The 23,185-nt window shown below is 30.0% G+C and overlaps 1 long non-coding RNA gene across 1 annotated transcript in view; it reads left to right on the forward strand.

Moving 5' to 3' along the window:
* Nucleotides 1-3,833: 3,833 nt before the first annotated feature.
* Nucleotides 3,834-23,185, forward strand: part of LOC139906945 (uncharacterized) — a 90,015-nt gene continuing 70,663 nt past the window's right edge. The window contains exon 1 of the long non-coding RNA XR_011783204.1: nt 3,834-3,970. This is a non-coding gene — a long non-coding RNA (uncharacterized lncRNA). The remainder of the gene's footprint in view (nt 3,971-23,185) is intronic.

Below are 23,185 nucleotides of genomic sequence, written 5' to 3' on the forward strand. Positions count from 1 at the left end.
TTTTCCAAGAAAATTAATTTTTTTGTGTACAACTGTAAATTTTGAATATTTTTTCGAAAAAAACTCAATTTTTCGAGAAAAAAATTAAATTTCTTGTGAAAAGCAAAAGATTTTTTGAACTTTTTTTTCGAAAAGTTTCATATTTTGAATTTTTTCTAGTTTTTGGATTTATTTTCAAAAGATTCCCAAGACCAAGCCCCCCAAAAAAAAAAATAATAATAATATAAATAAATAAATCAATATATATATACATGGTATATAATCCTACAGACACCCCTATCACTGAAGCTAAAAATGCTTTGTGGTTGTAAGGAAGTACTTGAGTTATATAAATATTTTACGAGTGGTTTATCCCTAAAAAATATTTAAAAATCCCTTCCTTAAACTTATTTCAACCATAGCCTGATCTTACTTTATGTAATATGGATAAATACAAAACTTAAACGTGTAAGATAAAAATGGGAAATAATTTTTTTATAAACATTTTCTTTGTTAATTTATTGAACATACTCTATTTTTAGTTTTTGTGTAACATTAATTAGTCAACTGATTAATGTGTTTGATACACAGAAAGAATAAAATATTAACTAATTAATAAGGGATGACAACACCTAAAAAAATATATAATTAAAAAGCATTGATCGATATCGTTTTATTGTCTCAGACATATCATAACATATTTTAGAGGACCTTGCTGGATAATAAATAATACTTTATTAAAACAATAAATGACATTAATTTATTTTTAGAGAGATTATTGTCCGACTATATCAACTCAAGTTAAGTTTAAAATAGAGACATGCAACGTCATCGCATTCAAACTCAAGTCTAGTTATTCCTATCATAAACGATTTTCAATTGAGTTATGATAGGGTTTTTATAATTACTCAACAATCGTCATTGCATTTTGTCTTTCTGCTATGTAATTTAAATCAGTAAGTTTATAAAATGATAGTCCCTTTTCTGTGTAGTATACAAAAGTACAACGCACAATTAAGTGGCCCAGCCTGGTTTAGCTTTAAAGTCATTCCTCAACAAATAAATAATTTATAATTAACCATGAAAAAATTTAGAATTAGATTTAGGATCACACGAGTAATGAAGATGTTAATACGCTTGCTTGCACAAAATAGGGAACCATTCTTGAGGAATCTGAAGTGAAAGTTCCTTTAAGTCCAGTATTATTTTTGAGATTGAGAAGTTCATTAAGAAACAGGAATGGATAGAACCACGGCATGTCGACCAACAAAATTCTTTTTGGAGGTGCCTAATATGAAGTGGAGATTTTTAAAACAGAAGGGTATATAAAAGCCCTTATAATTGCCTTCATTAAAGGGAATATTCCCTTAACGATGCATCTAAGGAACATGGGAATGGGGGAAGATGTATCATGTAGACTGTTTGGATTTACAACTGAGACTCAAATTAATTTATAGGCAGAGAGTGGTTCTATAGAGAATACCTATAAGGAAAGAAATATGAAAAACTCGGCTGAATAGAAAATAAATCTTACTCCTCATGGATGTATTTTAGAAAACTGACTATTTTAACAACGTTTTTTAAATCGGTGTTATTATTTTTATATACTTTCTAGGATATTGTTATGGTTATTCTTATAACATATGTAATTTTTATAAATGAAAATCTTGATGGTATTTGGTACATAGGTTGCTACACTTAATTGAATTTCTGTGGCTTTAGGGGGAAGGGGTGTCCTACCCCGTCGACGTACCCTTAAGACGTTTTTTTATTTTCTTAATTCAATTCCATTTATTTTTATTTCATAGTAACTGCTTTAATTAATATGGCTACCAAAAAAATCAATAACCCACACTTGTATTATATTTTTAAATTTTTATTCGTTAATGCTGTAAAATAAGTCCAAATAAATACATTACCGTAAATACTGGGGTAGAGTAAGGCGGTTAACTAACCTTAACTAAAATATTTTGTCTATTTTTTTCGAAAAGACAGAGTTTTTGATTAAAAAATGAAAGTATGTTGTAGAAATTTGGATTTTTTTTGTCACAGTTCAAAGTTATTAATCTCTATTGGCACAATTTTTGTTCTATTATTTTCTTCTTACATAAAAAAGGTAATATATAAATTTGTAGCAGTTTTTTAAAAGTTGTTAATAAAAAAGTTAATTTCAAAAACATAACTTTACAAAATATTCCCCTTTCCGCCATACTACTAAGAAACTATGTACATAGTAGGTATGTTATGTACGAATGCATAGAAGCATAATTATATTGTTGTTATTTTCCTTGTCAGACATGAAGTTAAATTATTATGACTGAGGTTTTCGAGTTAGGCTAATGATGGTCAACTAATCTTATCATAGAATAACAACACTTGTTATTATTAGATCTAGTATAAAGAAATCCATTATTTTAATGTTTGTTTTTTTCAAATTCGAAGAAAAAATGTAAAATATAGCATATTTTATCTTTGCTGGTGTCCATCCTTGATGTGCACTCAAACATAACTCAGTAAAACAATCTAAAAACTGTACGTGAAGTTTTTTTTAATAGGACATTTTATTTATCTAACACAATCTAGCACTAATACAACTCAAGATACACGTACCTAAAGCCATCTTTTGGAAAAATAGTAGATATTTTTAATGTAAAATATAACATTGGACTGAGGAAATAAAAACTGTGTTTTATTTAAAATAGATACCAAAAAAAGTCACAAAATTGTTATTGCCTGGGACCAAAAAATTGATTTAATTTATCATAATATTATAATATAACTTGATTTTCCCTTAGTAGTTGCTACATATGATATTAAAATCATATGGAAACAAATTAAAAACTTTTCAACAATTATATCCTGTGAGTTAATTATGTACATAAAATAGTAGTTGAATAAAATAATATTTAACTTTGAGGACTGTCGAGGATAGATGTGGTCTATATTAATAAGTTATTATCAAACAAAACATTTTCAATACAAGCTGTTATGAAAAGATAAAAGAAACAGAAAATTAAAGTGGTCACTCCGACAATTTGAAGAATGTTTTGGAGGAAATTTGCTTAGCTGTCATGACATTTTATAAGAGCCGTGTGAGGAAGGAAATAAATACAAATCCCACTTCGTATATAACAAGGACAAATAGGCTAGAATGATCAATTGTTTGGGTATGAGTAGGATTCGAGATGAGCATTCTCCGTACCTCCATTTGGGACTAAGTTGGGTACTATGCCAAGGTATTAAACTTAAGTAATTGAAAAACAACTTATTTTAGAGCTGATACTTCAGAGAATACTTATCTCGAAATTCCTACCCCATAACTATTTATTCATAAAATACTATACCTAATAAATTGATACATACAAATTAATATTTGGTAATAATGAACAAGCTCAGTAAAATAAAATTAACACAATGTTTGGGTGGGGTATTTAATTACTAGCACCAATTTTGACAACTTTAAATTTTAATATATGGTGTAAAAGTGTTTCTTTAATTAAGCCAATTCCAACACACTTTTATAAATATATATATACACAACACCATATTTATCATATCAAAAACCCTTCTCTCTTAACCCCCCTCCGAGCTATTGGTGGCGAGAAGAAGAAAGAACAATGTTCAGCGATAGAAGGATATTTTATTTATAATTATTAATTATATTTTAAAATGCCGACTAGCCTGCAGGGGAGTTGTGGGACAAAATGCCTCCTTTTTTCTTTAACTTCCCCTCCTTAAGCCCACACTAGGGACAATTGCCGCCATTTTGACTAGGAAGAATATTTATTACTTTATGCACCACCGTGATACTTCTATATTTATCCTATCCTCCTTTTCTCCTCTTCAATATCCTCACGTCACACAACCAATAGCACTGCATAGACGCTTGATAGCTAATATGACGAGGATTCATCAGTAGTAATGTTTATAACGTGCTTAATAGTTCTGTGTTCAGGTACTTTGTTATAACCAGCGTCCATGGATTCGGAAGGTAGGGCTTTGATTTTAATTTAGTTCACTTATTTTGAAGGCTATAAATTCGCTAAATGTCTATATTTCTATATTCTCTTTATAAGGCGGGGTCCCTCCCATCTAAGTTAATACTTTATAGCATATCTATGCAATAGTGAGTTTACAATAAGATAATACTATGTATGTATTTATAAACTGTACTTAAACTATATGATCTGGTCTTGATCTTTCCCCTGACCATATCTTATATGAATCATAGTCCATAGATCACTTTACGCTCAATGTAAACTAACTCCCTTTTGTTAATACCTAGCTCCTTAATCACTGAGAATAATTTTTCAAATAATGGTGAACCCAACAAAGACTTAGTCTTATAAGCAGTGATGAATATTCTATTTCTCGCCGGATATGTTAAACAAAAAAACCCGAAAATTAACGTGGTAACCCTCACAATTTGAAGAATGTTTGGGAGTAAAGCAGCTTAGCTGTCATGACGTTTTATTGGATTAGTTGTGAGCAGCTTGAGAGAGATGGAAAGTAAGAAAGAAAACACAAATCATACTCCGTATGACGCAACCTCTGAAGCTCACCTTTTCAGTTAGTTACTCAAAGATTTATTACTGTTGTGACTTTACCAATCTCGCTCCTCGCAAGCCTGATTGGGACCTGAAGCGTGATGTTGCACCTAAATTAGACAAACTTGAGCGTCGTACGCAAATTGCAATTGCTGAGCTCATACGTGAGAGACTTGCCAAAGAAGATTTAGCCAATGCTGTTGCTGTAGGAACCGCGGCAGCTGAAAGGGAGTCTTGTGATTTAATCCGGCAACATGGAGTTTTAATAATGCCATTAATTAAATGTGTGTGACTCGTAAAAAGTAAAGGAATCAGTTTCTTAACAGCAGCAAGTCTTCGGTAGTCCGTATTTCTTCCTCAAATCACGTGGTGGATAAGTATCTAATTCATATGAGATTCAAGATGTCAAATTTTACTACGAGACAGTAAGTTTATTTCCTTAGTTATAGTGGTGGAGGATATCTCCCTCCTTAGGGAAGGACTTAAATGAGAGGGAAGATGAAAAACACCAATCTGATCCCTCATTAATTTGGATGGGCCTTTCTGACCTTACATTTCATCAAGAAAGGATATAACAATCTATGTTGGTGGATACATTTCAGGATCATTAGTAAACGAGTTTTCCTAATATACATACTACAATGTTAACATGTATCTACGATATCTTTATAAATGATCAAACGCGTTGCTGTTTTCGAGGAAGAGTTATCAGGATAAGCATACGAGGATATCTCATATTCTATTCATATATAGCATTATAAAGTTATAGGAATTTCCCGGCGGTCTGGCGGTATGGTTTCCCTCGCCAAAAATGAAATAAGCCTGTCAATGACTCCTCCTAAGTCATTTTCCTTATCCCATTCATTCCAAACCTTACTTTCATCCTTTGGCCATTACTCCAAAACCTTTTAAAACCCAACGTTCATTTGGTAACTCCTATTGTCGTTTCCTTTACTGTTGATCCCATCATTGACTTTGCATAGACCTCATATCAATATATTTTATGAAATTTCTTGGTTGATAATCTCCTTATAAAATTAATTTGACAATTCAACTTTTTCAAATAGTGTAGAATTGGAAAAACAAAAATCCATTGTTGAAGGTTATCAGATTATGGTATTTATGAGCTCCTTAATTTGAGGTATTGTATTAAGATGATTATTATATTTCAGATTTAGTGTTTCTGAAATCTTCATCTAAAATTATGGACACTGTGACTTGTCAATTTAATTGCTTGCTCGAACTTCATATATTTATTAGTAAACTTACAATGACTTTGCTTCATCCATATTTCAAGAAAGTTATATGCCAATTCAGGATCCAACTACTGAGAAATATGGATACTTATTATACACGATCGGAACAACGGGATAGAGTCCAATTAAACGAAGTGTATTGTCATTTTAAAAACGTAAATATTATATTAATTCAATTATAAGCCTACTATTTACATAGTCTGTTCTAAATAGTCTCTAATTATTTGATTTTAAACTGCAAAACCTAACCAAATAAGGAAATTTGTGTATAATGTAGTGATTATTTTTATACTTTTATAATACAATTTTTAAAAACTGAAATATATTGTTAAAATTTCTTGTTGGTTGTGTTTGATAGTTATTGTATAATAAAGTGTTTTTTTCATAATTTAATTTTTAATATTATTATATAAAACAAAATATATATTATCACTTTCAAAACTCTACATTTTTGCTAAAAAAATCGATGAAAAGAAGCTTCTTATATGCTCTTTAACATCTTTACAAGTATCTTTTCCAATTTTACAAGATATAACTATTCATATAGATGGCATCTATTTTTTTAATAGAAAATACTGTTATAAAATTTAGTATAAAATAAATTTAGAAGATTTATACGGATAATTATAGTCAGTTATATTTGTATTGTTTATAAATATTTACATTAATTATTTAAATCCAAAATATTTCAATGGAAGACTTGTAGCTCACTCCTTGTTTAAAAATTCAAATACAACTATTTATTTATGTCATCATTCAATGTATTTATGAATGACTACTAAAGAGTTAACATATTTTTCCTTCGTTATTATTAATAGAAAAAGGTGCTCTTCTGATATTTCGTTAACTTATAAAATTTTAAATCATCTATATACCTAGTAATTCATGTATAGTGGTAATGCTCTGAACAAAGGTATGGAGAGAGTTGATCTTATGTACAAGAAACTGCTGTCTACAGTTTATCTATCGAATCCTAAGTCATTGACACGTTTTTGTTAAATAATTTGCGTTGATAATAATTTAGTTCTTCTTAATTGAAAAATTGTTAATGCCAAGAATCGGATTCCATAGTGCACCATAAATAATTTCCATTGTCATCGTTGAGACGAACAAAATTATAAAAACGTTATTGAAATTTTTATTAATATCGCATTTTTTCTCGAGTTTCATATAAACATAAATGAAATTGTTTACTGTACTAGTTGAAAATAGATCTTATTTTAATTTGATGGTTTGTAATCTTCCTTTACGCATGTTAAAAAAAAAAAATTGTTATTATATAATGCCACTAATATATATATTTAAAAAAAAATCAATTGTATTTATTCAAAAGCACTTTTCATTGTACTTACAAGTCCAATATTAGATATTTGTTCATTGAAGAAAGTATAATTTGTTTAAAATAAAAGTAAATGTAAAATTAATTACCCATATTGTATTTCAAAATTATTTAATAGTTTTTGAAGGGTAAAATAATTGATAAATATGATTAGATCGCTGATAATTTATGTAAAAGTATATGCAGTTACTACGAGAATTCTAGATTTTTGGCGTGCCATCTTTGTAATTATGGAACTATAGTCTAGAAGATATTCAAAGTAGAACAACATAGTAAAACCTAAATTCACGAAAGGAATTTGAAACTATATACAAGTCAGATAATTAATTCCAATTATGAACAATCCAATTTTACAGAAGATATAACCAAAATGTTTGTCTCCTGCAATATTCCACTCCATATCATTAATCATCCAAATTTGGTTAAATTTATAGAAATTTACACTGGGAAAGTAATTTCCTCTCGCTTTTCCATCACCAAGTCAATTAAGTCTCAAAGTAAAGTAGTGTTGACCAAGATTTAAAAAAAACTTGAGGGGAAAGATATATTTCTTGCATTAGTCGAAACTACTGACACTCAACAGCGGTCTATGACTGCAGTGTTGGTTGGTCTTTTATATGGTTAATTTTTGGGGCGTCCTTATCTCATTAATTTGGAAGGTATCCAATGATTACAAGTGCTGCTGTAAAAAGTATCAGCCACGTTCTTGTCTCTTATTTCAGAGGGGAAAGATGGAAGGTTTTCATTACCAACGGAGCTTCATATTGTATTAAAGTAACCAAAAACCTTAAACAACATTTTCCAATTATGTTGCATATCATTTGTCTTGCTCATAGGCTGAACAGAATAGCAACGCTCTGACCGGATTTCTTTTAATATACAAACACTAACATCTATGAAGTGAATGTATATTTTTTAAATTTAGGTGATCTAAAACAATCGACTACTACGCCAAGCACTTCAATTCAGTGAAAAAGTATATGACTCTTATGTATGGAAACAATGATGTAATCTATAAAACAAAAGATGTTTTGATTGAAGAATGATCCACAATTTAAATCAAATCCCGGTAACCAATAAAGCTTTGAAAGAGATATTATCGCTATTCCCAAGTGTAACTATCGTAGAAAATATATGCCAAGATATTACGCTTTAACCTCTCAAAATTAATGTCTGTAGATGATAAGGATACATCAAATTTAGAAAATTGGCACCATAAACCATCAATATAGAGTTATTAACATACAAAAACACTTCTATCGTTAAATTTCATTCCGAGAGGGTTTCCAACGTGTTGTCGTACATAAATGTAGCAAAAAAATCCCATTCGACGAGGGGTTACGTCAAGAATATGATAATTAAATGGAACATTGGTATTAACTATGAGGATTATTGAATGATTTCATAATTTCTAAATATAATAATATTAATAAATAATTGAAAATTGTTACTTTAATTTTAAATAATAAATACCTAATCTATCATTTTACAACGATTCCATTATGAAATTTAACTACTTTAAAATATAAGAAATAAATTAAATAAAAACTAAGTAAATAATAATAATAATACTTGTAGGATTTATGATAACATTTACCTATCTTCATAAATCAATGTTCCATTTCACTATCATAATATCCTTGACATGACCTTCTATCAAACAGGACCTTTTCGGTATATCTATGTCTGACATCACAGTGAAAACTCTCTCATAATCACAGTTAACAATTGGAGTGTTTTTGTATTTAAAAAAATCGCATTCGTGATAGATGGTTTCAGGTGACAATTCTCTAAATTCGATGTATCCTTTGTTTTTCTCTATCACCTCCAGACATTTACTTTTGAAAGTTTCAAGTATAATATCTTGGCATAGATTTTCAACGATAGTTACACTTTTGAGTAGCGGCAATCTCTTTTCTAATGCTTTAATGGCTACTTGTATTAGATTCAAATTGTTTTGAATAAACACTATTTCTGACAAAAGGAATCTGACAAAACATCTTTTATTTTTTTATTGCATCATTATTTTCATCCATACCATTAATATACTGTTTGACTGAATTGAAGTGCTTGGCATAGTATTCCACTGCTTTAAGCCGAGATCCCTAAAGCGTGAGGATAGGTGCTGGTGGGAGGGGAACTTGGCATAAAGTAGTAAATTTACGTTTTCTATCGCCTGAGTTAAAAAATACTTTCTTCACTTCAGAGATGAGAGAGTTTGTATTTTCGAAATAATCTGTTTAGACCATGAACTAGACAAGTGACATGCAATATCATTGGAAAATGTTGTTTAAGGTTTTCGGCTGCTTTAATACAATATGAAGCTCCGTCGGTAATGAAAACCTTCAGTCTTTTACCTCTGAAGTCTGAGCCAAGAACGTTGCTGATACTTTTTATGGCAACACTTGTAATAGTTTTATTGTCGGCTTTGGTAACATTTTCCAAATTAATGAGGTAAGGACGAACCAAAAAATAACCATTTAAAGGACCAACCAACACAACACAAGAAACGTAATGAATTATTATACTTACAAAACCAAATATAAAGTCAATACTTTATCTCTAACTTCATCAAGAAGCAACTTTGAACTACTTCAAAAAGTATGAAATGAGGTCCGGTTTGAAAATCAACTATAAAAAGACCGTTGTTCTTCCTATTGGTAAATAGCGCCCATGTAAGGCTATTCAAATTGCCGGATGTTCACTGAAGGACACAGTACAAATATTGGGAATTCTAAAGGTGCCTCTTATTCAAACTGGACATTCCTAAAAAAGTATGTGTGTTCTTCCATTTACCAATGGAGAAGTTTCAATTTTCAGAAGAGGATTGACCTATATAATTTCTTAATTATTCCTAATATACTATATAAGGCAACAGCTATTCCCTGGCTCGGTGAGAGAGCAATTGAAGAAGAAGAGTCCTGGCTTAATATGCTTTTTCATAGGAGCTATTTACCCTCAATCAAACGACCTAGATCTCTTGTGGGTGGAGGATTATCTCTGCTCTCAAGAATACTGCCCAAAGTATATCAAAAAGTTATAATCGACCTTTCAAGACATCCAGAGACTGAGTGGTGAGCCACTATGTCCTCTCACCCGATGTACACATGGGTTATGCTGGGAACAGATTTTATAAATGATCACTTGGTGGAATTATCTCCATCTTTAGCGGCAGCACATAGGATTATTTTGAAAGGAACACCCTCATTTTCATCCACCCCTACCATTGATGTGGTGCGACAGAACTGTAAGAAGAATTTTTATTTTTAAAACCTCGTGGAACCAAAACAATTAAAATGGTTAGTCTTATCGAGGGGTATTATTTCCTTTCATGATTTGAGCAAAGACTCAATGTTCAACTGTGGGAAATTTTTTTATCCACTAAAGGGAGCCGCAGACAATCACATGATGTCCATTCCATGGCATTTGAGAATGTCTTTTGCATTAAATTATAAGGAGGAAGCTGACAAAATCTGCGACAAGTTCTTAAAAATATTGGCCTACCCATATCATGGAAGAAGAGAATCATGGGTTCAATTTCTAAAGTAAAATATGGAAAGCGATTTACTTCGCAATTTCAAATATCTTCAGGATGTATATTCTTCAATGTTCCTTGCAAGGACAGTGGAAAATTGTTTAATACAATTATTCATGCTTTTGCGGACTGCCCTTTACTACATGTACTAAAAAAATTCATATTGTTTAACATAGCAGGAATAAGTGATACATTCGTGACTGCTATTCTTTTATTCGGGCTCACTTCAAATATTTCGAGTGCTCCTACAAAAACTCGCGCCATAGAGTTAGCTCTCTCGAGCTGTAGAAGTAGGATAGCAGAGAAGCTGACAGAAGACGACCCTATCCAAAATGAAGAATCTAGACCTATTTTTATTTCGACTGCTGCAAGATACTCTATTTTTGCCTTTAAAAATTCCGGATTCTTCTAATCTAACGTGGAAGTACATAGGGGATTTGATACGCTACTACCCAAATGGTTCGAAAGACAATATGACGTTTCTTCGCCGTTTAATACGCATCCACAGACAGTTTAAAAAGTTTTGTTCATCTAATGCCTAAATGTTGTTCTTTTTGTCTCCATCCTACTTTTTTTTAGTTGTATGATTTTAATAATTTCTATTCATTGGTTTTCTACCAGATCATTTTACTAATTTTATTAATGATTTTTATGAAATGTGATAAACGACTACGGAGTATTTTAATTATCTTTTGACTCACCGTGCTAGTTGTATTGACTTTAGTTTAGGGATTTAATTATAAAATAAAATGTTTATTTATATATGTTTTTGGATATGTAACTTCTCTAAACGAATAAAGGCCTTATATGAAAAAAAAAAAAAAAAAAAAAAGTAACTTTACACGTCTCTAATACTTATGAAAATAATCAATACGTAGTTCGTAGTTACAGGTTACTTATTTATATCTGATAATCTATAATTATCATGAATTTTGACATATTTTCTCCTCAAAAATGAAAAAATAATGATGACAGCTTCTTGTATTATAAGGATTACCAACTGCAGAAACCCCATATTGGACATATAATATTCATATCTGCTTATAACTCACAACCAAACCCTCATTGTTACTCTCCGTCTTTCATGAAAACATGTACTACTTAGATTTATTTTGTCTTGAATAAAAAAAATACTAATGACAACAGCTTTGGAAAATAAAAAAATCCTTTTCATATTACTAATCAAAAAAGCCACCCCTGCTTTCCTGGACAGGTTTTATACACCTATAAGAATAAGACATCTCCCTTTCTCATATTCATTAATGAGTTAGGTAAGTTAATAAGAATGAAAAAAAAAACATAATTTTTATTAATATCGATAATTAATTTCAGAATTTGTTAATAACTCAGAAACTAATGGTGTACCATTTAAAAAAAAAAAAAAAAATGTACAGGAAATATTCGTAAATTAAAAAGTTACATAGAAGGTGTGGGAAAAATAGGAATATGAAGCAGAACAGGTATTATTATCATATTTCAGTCTTTGGGGTAGATAAACACCTCAAACTTGAAGTTGAAATATATATATATATATATATACAGGTGTCCGCGTCTAAAACTGAACACTCTTTTAAATTTTAGGCGTTTTTCCTTGTCTACAGGCTTGGGGGCTTGACGAGGGATTCTCTTGTAGACCTTAAGGCCAAGATCTTTCTTAACTAGACGGTCTTTGGTCCTTTTGCTGACGTTGAACTCCCTGGAGAGGCCACTGACGGTGACCTTGCCTCTCTTGTCCTCGGCAGACTTTTTCACGGCAGCAACCATTTCGTCCGACCTTCGAGGCCTTGACTTAGATCTTGTGGTCGCCTCAGGTGTCCCTTTGGCCACCACGCTGTAAACGGTGGTGAGGCAGCAGTTCAGAACCTTAGTAATTTCAGTGGGAGTTTTTCCCCGCGCGGAAAGTTCCAAAATTGCGACTCTACGTCTCTCCATATTATCGGCTGTTGTTTCACCGTTGCTATTTAGACTTTGCTGAAGTTTTGTTTATAACTAGTCAAGACCCTTGCCTCGAAGTATAAACCGGTTTCAACTCAATTAAACCACGAATATGGGCGTGGCGTAAAATTTAAAGGAGTGTTCAGCTTTAGACGCGCACACCTGTATAAACCGTTTGTTTCACTATGATACTTATAAAAGTATTTTTTTACACATGGTAAACTATTCAGTGAGCAAACATTAATTTTAAACTAAAAGATTTACAAAGAGATTATTTAATTTTCAACTTTATATCTCCACAAAATATGTCTGTAGAAATGGGTTCCTTAATTTTATCGTTACATAATATGGTTTTAGGCTGATTTTAGTAAATAAAGAAGTTTCTGTTTGAAAATGCGTAGAAAAATAAAATATACTGCTGTACGTATGTTTTATAGTTTATACCATACGTTCATGGTATTTAAAACAAAATATTTATTTTTTAAACTTTATTAATTCAGTGTGATATCATTTGACATTACTCTTAATGTAAAGTAATTCGATACAATATTATTTATTTTTATTATTCTGAAGTATAAAGTAAGAGCTTAAATTTCTTACGTATATACAAAAATGATGGTACATTCAGGTAGAAATTTTACAAACTCAAATTTACATTTTCATAGCTCTTCATTCGTACATACATGATGAGGACTCAAAAATTAGAAATTTTAAAAAACGGTTTTCGCTTCTCCATATTTTCATTTTGTGCCACTTTTATGGCAAACTTTTGAAGCAAACGTTGGTAATTTAACTACACTTTTCATTCAATATGTCTCCCCCTCCCCCATTCTGAATGGTGGCTAAAGTACGGGGACGTACAGAAGTACAGCTGGCCTTGATGAAGTCCGAGGACATGTTGTTTCACTCCTCCGTGATCACGGCCTTCAGGGCAGAGACATTCGGGGGATAAATTTTGTTCATCTTGCCCTCTAAGACGCTCTAAACAGCGAAGACCAGAGAGCTCATATCGGGTGAGAATGAAGGCGAGAATTCCTTGTTGCTCGGAAATTTTTTATGGAACAAAAACAAAAGAAACATAAAATTTTGTAAGTTTTTTGGATGACGCCATGTACAAAACTATCCGATTTTTATAACTGAGGATAGACTGCCTCGAAGATCATTCTAATTTTTGAGTCCTCACCCTGTAAATATGTTTTCCAACATCATTACAAATTAAATTAAGAAATAGAATTACTACTTATAAAATCTGAAATAAAATGAAGTATTATTCATTCCTTAAAAGCTTTTGAAAAATACTTTCGTCCATAATATATAAAACCTATTTTTATTTTTCCACATTATGTAAATATTGAAATTGAGTACTACTTAACAAATGGACGTCTCTCATGCAGCATATTTGAATTGCTTTTTTTTACAAAAGTTTTTATTTATGGTGGAAAAAGTATGTTATTTTTCGCTGATGTCCGCTTTTTTTCTAAATTTTTTCACGTCATAATGAACCTTTACTGATATTTGTTACCGTTCAATTATAATTTTAGACCCATTAGATGTATATATATATCATTTTTTCTGGACCATATAATCTGCATATGGTCAAAAAGTTATGTTTTAAGGGTATTGTAATAGTACCTAGGTCTTATATTTGTTTCAGGATAAAAAAGATTCATTGAATAATAAATAATGTATATTTTCTACTATGCACCCAAATGTTCTGAATCAGCGGAAATATAGATTTAAATGCATTTTTTTGAGGGGAAACATAACACTCGAGGTGCCTCTTTAATACAAATATAAATATGATAGCACATTTGTGATCAAATACATGTTGCTTAGATCAAATCGACGCTTGTGTATGCCTACGATTTTGTTATTATGCAGCTGTCATATTGTTTCTCTTTTTTCTTTTTTTGGGTAGAAATGTTGTTGAATCAACAAATTTTTAGTCATCAAGGCGACAACTGCTCTAGATATAATGAAGATTGAATTTACAGAGGAGGAATGACCTTTCGCCGTAACAATGATTTTTGTAAACAACAATATGAAGATTTCCATTTGAGAGATCTCAAATGTTAATGGCATCCCAATCCAGACAATACAAACAACTCACTAAATTGTCATGTCACATACAGGTAGCTGAAGTGGCATAGTGAGCACTGCTATGACTTCATTGGGAAGGAAATATTAGCCTTCAACTATACGGATTTACATTTGATGGATTATTTTGTTTAGGTCTACGTTTAATCTAAAAAGAATCGAAAATTTCATGCTATCAAGGACTCTATGATTGCCTCCATGAAGGAGACAATGACTAACATGACAAGGAACTAACTCGTCAACGAAGTTCCTCCTTTCAGGCAATGAAGCTGATTGATTCTGGAGGTAGATACATCAAATGAACATTTTTTAACATTTATATGTACAATTCAAGCCAATTTTCAAGTCAATCCGTCCAAAAATTTGGCCTCAGTGACAATTTAAAGATTCTTGAAAACTACGCCGATTTTGTCCTAATCATCTCATTTTGCTAAATTCCCGGGAAATGTGCAAAATGCCCAGGCAATCTTCAAAATACCCGTTAGAGCGGACCATGTTCAAAATTCTTGGGCAATCTATAACATTTCCAATAGAGTGGTCAATTGGTCATTTTAACTTCATTTACATTGTCAGATAATGTGATTGTGAGGAATTTGATTACGAAGCACTTATGGTACTTGTCCAATAAACTTCTTAGATTGGCTCTATTTGACAGTGCATTAAGTTCAGAATCAAAAGTACGTAAAATATAGCCCATACAAAATTTGAGTTATGCAAATCAAGAAAGGCCGTTCTTTACTCTCAAATGAATTAAAATACAAAAACATGGAAGATCAAAGAAACTGTTTCAATGTCTGCACCCCCAAGATAAATTTCTTGAAACGATCCTGACTTATGGAATGATCGATATGACTACCGACAAGCTTTTGATACTATAATTGATTTAAAAGTTGTTAATTATCTAGCTGAGCGTGGATTGTGTCTCATTAAATAATATTATGGTATACTAACATCTGATGAATCGCAGCTCCACTTACTCCTCCAAGTGGTCGAATACTCTCGAAGTTTTTATGTCCTTGATTTAAGGAAAAATACTCTTTTAAAATTTTTATTTAAAAAAAATGTGCAATAGAATGATGCAGTTGCTCCAACATTATCAGAATTAATGGAACCTAATTTTGAGACTGCGGCTAGGTAAGTAGAACACAAATACAAAATTTTAGCAAATTTGGTTAACGTTTACCTCTAGCACAATTGCAATTTCTAAACACGTATGAATCAAAATTTTGTTGTTGTGCTTTGTTTTAAAAATATGTATTCAAATAAAGTATTTCTTTGAATAGTTAAAGATTAATGTGTTTTATAAATTTTTTGTAACTCTAGTTTCCTTCATTGTAGAGAGTATTAAATTATCGTGCATAAACTGTTTATTAAATAAAGAAGACATTATTAAATTTAAGTTGAGAAAAGAAAAAAGTTTTTCCTTTTTTGTTATTTTTTTCTCACTAATTATCATCTTCATATGATAATATAAATTTATAATTATATAAATAGATCATTTGTCAAATTTTTTAATACCAACTACTTGTTTTCTGTTTCTTTGATTTGGAAGAGAATATCTATCGTTCTCAACCACTTGAAGGATGTTCTGTAAATTTTCTTCTTTTTTAGCTTGGGCCAATAAGTCTAGCACTATCTTCACACCTCTTTCTGCTCCATCTCCACAGACAAGGGATTAATTTTCTCATTGCGCATGCAAAAGTTAAGATTTGATTCACATTTTTCAAATGGTTTCTGCAAGAAGCTTTTGTCTAGCCTCATGATGTCAAAAAACAAAACAAAAAAAAGAACCATGAATCTTAGCCAACCAACCGCAATAAGTCCAGGTAATCTACAGTATATTTTGGAATCTGTGGGAACGTCGGTTTTCCATATTTTAAGCCATGCCTTTTTCTGCATAGTCTTTGTTCTAAAGACAGTAATTTTGAAAACATTTTTGTTTTGATGTTGTTTCTAATCTGATCACAAAACAATGCTAATGGTACTAGTTCTTCAGTTAAGTACCCCAAATGGGCCGAGATAGCGTTGATTGCTGCATTTGTACAATTTTGATCGATCCTTTTATAACTGATTAAGTTATTGACTAGTAAGAAATAATTGAAATGTGCTGCTGAAGGAAATGGAGCTGTACACCACCAAGACACGTAACTAAAAAGCATATAATGTGATTTAGTTTATGTTACTGATCAATCACAAATATTGTTCCCTAAGGTAATTCTCGAACTATTTTTTTTTCTGAGCAGATCCATCTTTATTGCTGTTAGAAGCTTAGACATCCACCTTGCTCTGTGTAAAGTACCGGGTCTGATAAAATGTCTGAAAACTTTATCCTTACCCTATCCACGAGTATTACCAGTTCATTATAGTCCCCTCAAACAAAAGTCTCAGTGGACAACATTTTGCGAAGCTGAAGGATATTTTCTTTTTTCTCTTCTATTCTATCGTCCAGACATGGATAATTGAGGTCCTTGATATCAATAAATTTGAGTAGTTCAAACTCAGTTTTGAATAAAAATAATAACAGAAAAATTTATTATAATATAATATATTAAAATATAAATACATAATTATTTAAACAATTTCTAATTCAAAACAATATAAATTTTTATGAACTAAGTAGTAGAATTTAACAGATTTACTTGTAACTGTATCTGCATATGTGTATGTTAGAACATAAATACAATATTTACATTATAAATTTATATTAATATTATTTTAATAGGATAATTAGTAAGAAAAAAAAAGGAAAACAGATTGACCTTATTTTTATTTTCTGTACTGAAGTTAAATAATGTCATCTTTATTTAATAAACGATCTATGCACGATAACTTATTACTCTCTAAAATCAAGGAAACTAGAGTCACAAAAAATAATTATTAAAAAAAAATTATTTTACCATTCACAGAAATTTTTATTTTTATACATCTATTCAAAATAAAGTAAAACAATTTTTTTTTTCATACGGTTATAGAAGTTGAAATTATGCTAGAGGTAAAAGTTAAACAAATTTGCTAAAATTTTGTATTTTTGTTCTACTTACCTAGCTGCAGTACCAAAATTAGGTTCCGCTGATTCTGAAAAGGATTTCTAATTGTAGGGTAAACAATATCATCCTGATGTGCAATAGAAATGATTAGAACTTTATTACGTTATATTCAAAATTTAGATTAATAATAAATTAGAAATTATATGAAAGTTTCATCATTGAGAAAAAAATAATTCTTTATGTGGTGATATTTCGTAAGCTTACCCCATAATAATCTTGCTTTAAAATTATAATTTTCAACTAAAACTACCCCATAATAGCTTTTAATTACAACTACTACAAAGATTTTGGATATAAAGGATGAATTAAGGTAATAAAGGTGTTTTTTTTTAAAGAAAAGGTATAATTTAACCTGATATGTTTACTTCAAGTGATAAATTTATCATTGCTAATGATGTTGGAAATACAAATTGTAAATATGGATAATATTTCTTTTACGAGCTGGCAGATATACGTATAGCAAAAAATGCAAGTTATGGGAATCTGTACTCGTTTTGACTAATTAGAACCAACCGTTAGCAAAAAAATTAAAGAATAGTTTAGATTGTAAGTTTTTTGACTCAATTTCTTGTGTTATAATGTTGGTTGTAACATCAAAATTTTAGTTGATACTTAGGTCAAAATATTTTTTTTTTTTTTTGAAAAAATCATAAAATTTTAAAAATGTGGAGCTGGTGAGCTACCTCTAGATATATTTCAAAACCGTTCAAAATTAATATATTGCCCGCTCTGAGGGGCATTTTGCAAATTGCTTGATTTTCAACATTGCCAGTAACATATATAATAATATATTTTGGGTCGCCATGTAGTATTAATAGAAATTGTCAATCCCCTAATAATTTTTTTAACAGAGGATTGAAAACGTTTTTTGTTTAAGCTGTTGTGTTATTTAGTCGTTGTTTTTTCATAAAATGGAATACAAAAGCAGCAAAGAAGACAAAAAGGGATTATGTAATAAAAGAGAATCGACTCCTAGGTTTAATAATTTTTGTAAAGAAAAATACAGTTTTATTCCCCTCGGACTCTACAAAATCACATCCCTTGCAATTGTTATTTGGTTTTCTGATTAAAATTACGTAAATAGGTGAATATAATTTTGGGTTTAGCTCAAAATAAAGAAAATTTTGAATGGTTTAAAAAAATTAGAATGAGTTTAGATTCATATCAGTTTTATAAGCCCTTTTTGTGATTTGAAGTTGATTAAAAACATGTTTCTTAGTTTATTTCAAGTGTTTGTTGCCTCTTTCTTTAGAGTATCTTTAGTTTTACAAAAAACCTTGATACCTAGTGGCGAAACGATGACCACTTGACCAATTTTTCAAAAATTTAGTTATTATTATTTTTTTTTCATTAAATTTGCTGATAGAACCATAACATTTACTAACTATACATTCTCTATTAATTCAACCCTTTAATTGAATTAATATGTTGAACTCTTCAAAAGAAAGAATAAATTGCATACATTACGAAGAAAAACAACAAAGTATCAAAGTTTCGTTATTTTTTTCCGTTATTCAAATCATTTTGTGTTAATTTTATGTTTTTCTTTAACTTTCAAAAACGTGTTCCGTGCTTATTGGTTTATTATTGTTTTAAACGCGTGTATTGGAGTGTTTTGATGTATTTTGTTGGTTTTTTTCTCTAGGAAAATAGTTATAAACTAAAATGCTTATTTATATTTGTACATATGATGCAATTTTTCTGGATGAATAAAGAAAAAAGATCGACATCAGAGTAATTCCAGGCTATACTTCTTTGCTTTATACGGAGTAGGATTCGTCTTTATTTTCTTCTGTATACGGCTGCCCGCAGTTGTTCTATTAAAACGTCATGACAACTTATCTCCTTTTCCTCCCAAACATTCTTTAAATAGTCTGGTTTCTTTTAATTTTACATACGGGGTTCACTGAGTATTAGATAGCGAAAATTAAGAATGGATTTACTCGAATTGAAATAACTTACCATTAAAAATATTTGTTAGACAATTTTTTTTCATCATATATTTTGATTCTTTTGATGATTGGATGAGTCAAATATATATATGTATAATGTTTTGAAAAAATAAAGAGTCCTGACAAAGATATTTTATAAGTATGTGTTGTACTTTCTAGAATTGTATACATATATATTCTAAAGAATCTCTTACAACGCATTTTTATTGAATGCATTGTAGAATGTATGACTTAGTTTATAAAAGGGAGTATTGATGCGTTACTAATGACATTTTGATTTTAAACTATGATGATTGATGATTTGCTTTTGTTGAGCACATACATTGTTAGTGATCCATTTTTCTCAAATATAATTCCTTAAATTTTCTTTCAAACAATTAATAATTGACATTCTGATATGATTTTATGAATGATATATATATTTATGCACATTATATCATAATTAATTATGTGCATTTGTTTAAGTTGTAAAAATAATTATTTCATAGGTTGTTTTTTTGACATTAAATGTATATTAAAAAGTATTTTTGTACTTATTAATAATGATTTACAGTAATCCTTCTTTATTGAACTGGGATATTATGTATATATTTATATAAATACATCATATTTCATATTATCTAGATTTTATTGCCAATACTTTTCCAGATGCTCCTAAAAAAATATAATCTGACTATATTCTATTCTTTATATATATTGATAATGCCAGGCTAATGATTTATTCGAATATTTAGGAATTTTTAATCGAAATTTAGTCAATTGAATTAACTGCTTAACTTAAAAGTCGTTTCTTTGTTTTTTCCTTTGGATTTCTTGGAGATTTTTTTTTTACAGAGAGTAAAAATGTAAAATTACAGCCATTATTTCATATAATAGGTGTAATTTCCTCAAAAAATAGTTATAAATACTCATTTGATTCCCAAAATTCGCATAAACTAATAAACATTTCATGGAAATATTGATGTTAAAAACAAAAATTCAATGTTTTTACTATACACATAACAAATTTTATTTTATTAAAAACCCAAAATTTTGTTGTATAGAGTATTTTTAATACTGATTTTTGTAACTAATATTTACATGAGAAAAATTGATGGAATAGTTAATAAAGGATACAAAAATTAAATGATGTAATTATTATATGCGTTCAAGTTTTATTTTTGGGTTGTTCTCTTTACCCAATTATAAAAAGTATGTTCAATTACGGAGGCTGAATGAACTAAAAATGATTGTGATTAAAAATGAATTTGTTAAATGTTTCTTTAATGGTGTTGTAGTAATTAAGTATAAGTAAACATAATAGTATAACAATTGCTCCATCGGACCTAAAAATTATTGTTGAAGACTATATACATTAAGTTTATTACCTTTTATAGATTTTTTTAAAAGGATTAGTTTAAGGTATCCCGAGCGCGTTGTATACTGAGCTGCGTCGTTTTCTGGAGTAAACTATATAAAATAGGTTGGTTTTAGGACCAAATAAAGGAATTTTTGTATAACTTAGAAAAACTAAAGTGAATTAGGATTTACAACAGCTTATTATCAATTCTGGTTCAGATTGTGTAACCCGGCATTTGGGACACAATTTCTGATTTTCCGAAGTTAATAACATCGTTTAGTTAAAAATATTTTTTGTTGTTGTATAAAATTTGATTGCAAATATATAAAGGATCATTGAAAAAAAAATCATTTTTATGCTTACCCCGTTCTTTCTAATAATGCAATAAATATTACTATAAGATTTTCAAAATACAATATTTTTCTTTTCCGGCCAAATGGCGTAACATTATTTGAAACAAATATAAAAATCTTCACATACTCCAAAGCAAGTTTTATAATGAGGATGACTTCAGTAAGATTTCAGTTTTTCTTAAGGTGGGTTAACTATTTATAAACTTAGACGTGTACAAGTACGATAGATGCGTTAACCCGCCTTTAGTCCTTTTTGCATAAATTAGTTTTTGACTTTTTGCAATAATTTTTCAAACTACAATCATATGAATTCCAAATCTATGAACTTACAATAAACATTATACAGCAAGTGAACTATAAGCAAAATATGTTTATTAATAAAGTTGTAAAAAAAATAGACACGAAATCTTTCAAATCTTTTTGTTCTTTTTTTCTCAAAAAACAAAACAGGAATATGAATGTTTACAAGTAGGTTTTTTAGGAGTAAAAACCCTTTGAAGACATAGTTATATTCTTATCTTTTTGTACAGAGTTTGAATGGAAAGTTGTTTTAGACTATGAATCGTAAGTGTTGTTTCAACAAGTTACACATTCACGTCCATAGTTCTAATTAAAAAACTTGCATAAATTGATATATATTTTGACTCAAATATGGAGTTATAGAACGCATTAGTGTTGTATCTTAACCCAAATGTTTTGTACTGGTTCAGGTACCAATATTTACGTGGTACCTTTTCGACTAGAAATACTCAACGAAAATGTATTTTAGGGCAATTGACTTGAAGGGAGTTCACATAACTTTTGTTTTGGATAGGGGCTAGCTTCAAAATTTGATAGTTTTTTTTTATAATTAATACAAAATTTAATAATATTTTTTCTGGGATAGGGAAATTTTATTTGGGATAGAGAAAGAGGTGATAAATTTGAAGGATTACGTGATTGGCGGGCCAACTTTCGTATGATGTATATGGTGCATAATCATTTGTTACAAAATCCATATGTATTCAAAGAAATGAACTTTTTTGAGATTTTTTTATTAAAAAAAAAATAACTTACTGATAATCATGTAAATTTATTTTTTATTTTATATAATATCTCCCTGATGTAATAACCATATTCATACGAAGTTGGATAACATTCTTGATACTTCCCTCAGAAACCTTGTCCCAATCTTGATAATCCATATTAGATGGATTCTCTCTCGAAAACGCTCTACCAGAAATAGTCAAGCACTTTGAGATCAGGGTATGAGGGAGGCCATATATTCAACAAACGAGATTTAACGGCATTTTTAATTCCTTTTCCTAACTGTGATGCTATTATAAGGTGTTGGAGGAATCTAATAAAGCTCTTAAGGACAATGTCTTCATTCACTACCTCCCTGATGTCTTTCTCACAAGCCTTTATTTCATTAGCTAGTCAGCACTGAAGTCAATGTCCCTCTTTCTGTATAGCCAACCAACTCCAACTCAACTCGGAAGGCAGTTCCTACAGTTCTTGTTTTTTTTCTTGTTTTGCTTTCCACTCTGCCATCATTCACAATAGAAAAAAAAATAAGAAGATGAAAAATATTTTTGAGGAGTGCAGTATAGCTGTCATGACGTTTCATAAGAACAGATACAATCAGCTATGACGATAGAAAATATGGGAATAGAAGAGGGCATAGGCAAGAATGACTCCGATGTCGATCCTCAAGTCTACTCTAAGTCCAAGAAGGGCTTAGAATTATAACTCTGTAACAAATATTGATGGTTACTCTTCGTCTTTTACGAGCTTACGCAAAATGTTCAACCCGGTTTCGTATAT

The sequence above is a fragment of the Lepeophtheirus salmonis genome, chromosome 13 (assembly GCF_016086655.4).
Source record: "Lepeophtheirus salmonis chromosome 13, UVic_Lsal_1.4, whole genome shotgun sequence".
Lineage (NCBI taxonomy): Eukaryota > Metazoa > Arthropoda > Copepoda > Siphonostomatoida > Caligidae > Lepeophtheirus > Lepeophtheirus salmonis.